The following is a 5,465-nucleotide window of genomic DNA, read 5'->3' as shown; positions in this document are numbered from 1 at the left end:
ACGAAGTCAGAAAAAAAAATTGTGGATAAAATGCTAGGCCGCTAGAATAATATGTTTTCTAAAGGAAAGTGGTAACCTATTATGTTTACATTTTTTAACAGAAATGTTAAATCAAATAACAAAATATTAAGCCAGATCTGATGTGCGTCTAAATCTCGAACAAATTGAAACATGACGTCATAAGGGCGTATGACGTCATAGAGCTCATTTCGGTACCAAGTTTGTGTAATTATAAAAAAAATGAACCTAACCTTACCTAACAATTACCAATTATAATTGTCATAAATATATAGTTATCTTCATATAAATATACTTTGAAATTGAAACAATTGATACTGCATCTAATTGCATCACAGTGTTTCAAATTTGGACCAGTTCCAGCTATGACGTCATGTTTCATTTCGTTCAAGATTTAGCAGCTAATCCAGTTCTGGCTTTTATAAGACAAATGGCATCACAACCCAGGGTTCATCGATGTTTCATATGAAAATTACAAGGCTATCTTGCATCTCGAATGACGCATACGATCTTGAGAAGGTGCAATATCTACAAGCAACCAGTGATGCCACTGTTAATGTTAATTGAGATTGTATAAACACTTTTACCGCGAGAACTTCCCCTAAGCTAAATAAAATCGTCTGGCGTTAGGCAGAATAAAATATTAAAAGGTCCAATACGCGATAAACCTGTTATATTAAAGATATATTTTAATTTTTGTACAGAGTATTCTGATTTAATTTTACAGTTTTAGGAAAATAATATTAACATTCTAAAATGTCCTCGCATAGTTTGAAAAACATTGAGCTAGGCCATTAAAAGAGTATAAAGAATGATATTTTGACAAACTAGGGCATTATTAAAAAATTTAGAGTATGATATTGTGACAAAATAGGCCATTATTCGAGAAAAATGACACTGTAACAAGCTAAGTTATTACTACAAAATGTAAATTATGATATTCTGACAAGCTAAGACATTACTAGATAATGTAACTTATTATATAGTGGCAAGCATGATCATTATTAGAAAACGTAAAGTATGGTATTGTGAAAAGCTAGGGCATTATTACAGAATTGAGAGTATTATATTGTGACAAATTAGGCCATTTCTAAAAAAATGTAAATTACTATATTCTGACAAGCTACACCACTATTAGAGAATGTAAATAATGATATTGTAAAAAGCTAGACCATTATTACAGAATGTAGAATATTATACTGCGACAGACTACGGCAATTCTAGAGAATTTAAATTATCATATGACGACACGATAGAACGTTATTACAGAAAGCAAATTATGATATTGTGACACGCTAATCCATTACAGAAGAATATAATGTATGAAACTGTAACAAGCAAGGTTATTATTAAAGAATATAAAGTATGATACTGTAACAAGCTAGGGCATTATTAAAGAATATAAAAGTATGATACTGTAAAAACTAGAGGTTATTATTAAATATAAAGTAACAAGCTAGGGCATTTCTAAATATTATAAAATATGATATCGTGAAAAGCTAGGTCATTATTGCAGAATGTATATTATGATATTATGACAAGCTAATGCATTATAAGAGAATGTTGAGTAAGATATTGTAACAAGCTAGAGCCATTAGAAAGATGTAAAGTAAGATATTGTGACAAGCTAGGCTATTATTAAAGAATGTAAATTATAATATTATAAGAAGATAGATCATTACTACAGAATGTAACATATTATAGTTTAACAAGAAGGAATGTTACCAAGAAAAAAAATGTAAAGATTATACTGTGACAAGATAGGTATCTTACCTAGAGAGAATGCAAAAGATTATACTGTGACAAGATAGGCCGTTACTAGAGAATGCAAAGATTATACTGTGACAAGATAGGCCGTTACTAGAGAATGCAAAGATTATACTGTGACAAGATAGGCCGTTACTAGAGAATGCAAAGATTATACTGTGACAAGATAGGCCGTTACTAGAGAATGCAAAATATTATACTGTGACAAGATAGGCCGTTACTAGAGAATGCAAAGATTATACTGTGACAAGATAGGCCGTTACTAGAGAATGCAAAGATTATACTGTGACAAGATAGGCCGTTACTAGAGAATGCAAAGATTATACTGTGACAAGATAGGCCGTTACTAGAGAATGCAAAGATTATACTGTGACAAGATAGGCCGTTACTAGAGAATGCAAAGATTATACTGTGACAAGATAGGCCGTTACTAGAGAATGCAAAGATTATACTGTGACAAGATAGGCCGTTACTAGAGATGCAAAGATTATACTGTGACAAGATAGGCCGTTACTAGAGAATGCAAAGATTATACTGTGACAAGATAGGCCGTTACTAGAGAATGCAAAGATTATACTGTGACAAGATAGGCCGTTACTAGAGAATGCAAAGATTATACTGTGACAAGATAGGCCGTTACTAGAGAATGCAAAGATTATACTGTGACAAGATAGGCCGTTACTAGAGAATGCAAAGATTATACTGTGACAAGATAGGCCGTTACTAGAGAATGCAAAGATTATACTGTGACAAGATAGGCCGTTACTAGAGAATGCAAAGATTATACTGTGACAAGATAGGCCGTTACTAGAGAATGCAAAGATTATACTGTGACAAGATAGGGCCGTTACTAGAGAATGCAAAGATTATACTGTGACAAGATAGGCCGTTACTAGAGAATGCAAAGATTATACTGTGACAAGATAGGCCGTTACTAGAGAATGCAAAGATTATACTGTGACAAGATAGGCCGTTACTAGAGAATGCAAAGATTATACTGTGTGACAAGATAGGCCGTTACTAGAGAATGCAAAGATTATACTGTGACAAGATAGGCCGTTACTAGAGAATGCAAAGATTATACTGTGACAAGATAGGCCGTTACTAGAGAATGCAAAGATTATACTGTGACAAGATAGGCTCTACTAGAGAATGCAAGAGATTATACTGTGAGAAGATAGGCTCTACTAGAGAATGCAAAGATTATACTGTGACAAGATAGGCCGTTACTAGAGAATGCAAAGATTATACTGTGACAAGATAGGCCGTTACTAGAGAATATAAAGATTATACTGTGACAAGATAGGCCGTTACTAGAGAATGTAAAGATTATACTGTGAGAAGATAGGCTCTACTAGAGAATGCAAAGATTATACTGTGACAAGATAGGCCGTTACTAAAGAATGCAAAGATTATACTGTGACAAGATAGGCCGTTACTAGAGAATGCAAAGATTATACTGTGACAAGATAGTAATGTTACTAGAGATGCAAAGATTATACTGTGACAAGATGAGCTCTACTAGAGAATGCAAAGATTATACTGTGACAAGATAGGCTCTACTAGAGAATGCAAAGATTATACTGTGACAAGATAGGCCGTTACTAGAGAATGCAAAGATTATACTGTGACAAGATAGGCCGTTACTAGAGAAGTGCAAAGATTATACTGTGACAAGATAGGCCGTTACTAGAGAGTGCAAAAGATTATACTGTGACAAGATAGGCCGTTACTAGAGAATGCAAAGATTATACTGTGACAAGATAGGCCGTTACTAGAGAATGCAAAAGATTATACTGTGACAAGATAGGCCGTTACTAGAGAATGCAAAGATTATACTGTGACAAGATAGGCCGTTACTAGAGAATGCAAAGATTTATACTGTGACAAGATAGGCCGTTACTAGAGAATGCAAAGATTATACTGTGACAAGATAGGCCGTTACTAGAGAATGCAAAAGATTATACTGTGAAAAGATAGGCTCTACTAGAGAATGCAAAGATTATACTGTGAGGAAGATAGGCTCTACTATAGAATGTAAAAAGATTTATTACTGTGACAAGATAGGCCGTTACTAGAGAATGCAAAGATTATACTGTGACAAGATAGGCCGTTACTAGAGAATGCAAAGATTATACTGTGACAAGATAGGCTCTACTAGAGAATGCAAAGATTATACTGTGACAAGATAGGCCGTTACTAGAGAATGCAAAAGATTATACTGTGACAAGATAGGCCGTTACTAGAGAATGTAAAAGATTATACTGTGACAAGATAGGCCGTTACTAGAGAATGTAATGATTATACTGTGACAAGATAGGCCATTACTAGAAAACGCAAAGATTATACAATGGCAAGATAAGGCCATTACTAGAGGAATGTAAAGATTATACTGTGACAAGATAGGCCGTTACTAGAGGAATGCAAAGATTATACTGTGAAAAGATAGGCTCTACTAGAGAATGTAAAAGATTATACTGTGACAAGATAGGCCGTTACTGGAGAATGTAAAAGATTGGGTACTGTGACAAGATGTAAGGCCGTTACTAGAGAATACAAAGATTATACTGTGACAAGATAAGGCCGTTACTAGAGAATGCAAAGATTATACTGTGACAAGATAGGCCGTTACTAGAGAATGCAAAGATTATACTGTGACAAGATAGGCCGTTACTAGAGAATGCAAAGATTATGCTGTGACAAGATAGGCCGTTACTAGAGAATGCAAAGATTATACTGTGACAAGATAGGCCGTTACTAGAGAATGCAAAGATTATACTGTGAGAAGTAAGGCCGTTACTAGAGAATACAAAGAGATTATACTGTGACAAGATAGGCTCTACTAGAGAATGCAAAGATTATGCTGTGAAAGAGATAGGCCATTACTAGAGAATGCAAGGTACAAGCTGCTGATAAGCTAGACAATTACTATAGAATGTAAATTATTATATCATAAGCTGGGTCATTATAAGTGGATGTAAGAGTATGATGTAGAGTGACAAACAGTACCCTAATCACGTGTCATCTGAAAAATAATACATTTAGAAACTTTACCATCAATATTTTCAAGGTTTCAAGTTACACTGTCGAACTGTACTAATATCAAACACGTTACATTATTAAACTGTAATAACATCGAACACCTTTACCCTGTCAAAAGGTACTTCAAGTTCCGTCAGGGTTCAAAATAGTTTATCACGTGGGTATACTTGGAATTATTCTATATATATATTTGTCCCTAATGATAGCTTAGTAAACATATATATTTTTTATCATAGTTTGATGTCGTACAGCTGTATTGATGCGTAGGACAGAAAATATTAGTTTTAATTTATTTTCATAATTTGCTTATTTGGATCAATTGAAATTTTAGTATTGTTTTCAAACATTATTACAGAAGGTTTTAAATACAAGTAGGGGCATTGCAAAATTCAATGAAGCCCCAGAACTGAATAAGCCACCATTCTGTGTGTTCATTCTCAGATACTGTTGTCGAGGTGTATTGTTAGATGGTAGAATATAACACTGTTTATGAAATCTTATTTAGTTCCACTGTAATGCATATTGGTGTACAGAAGACTTACAAATATATAAAATAAACGACCTTATAACACAAAATGTGTTTTATTTAATTAACACTCTCAACGTTTCGCTTTACAACTTCAGTAGTGTTCAAGTAA

This window comes from Tachypleus tridentatus, unplaced genomic scaffold (assembly GCF_004210375.1).
Source record: "Tachypleus tridentatus isolate NWPU-2018 unplaced genomic scaffold, ASM421037v1 Hic_cluster_2, whole genome shotgun sequence".
Classification (NCBI taxonomy): domain Eukaryota; kingdom Metazoa; phylum Arthropoda; class Merostomata; order Xiphosura; family Limulidae; genus Tachypleus; species Tachypleus tridentatus.
This window is presented reverse-complemented; position numbering follows the sequence as displayed.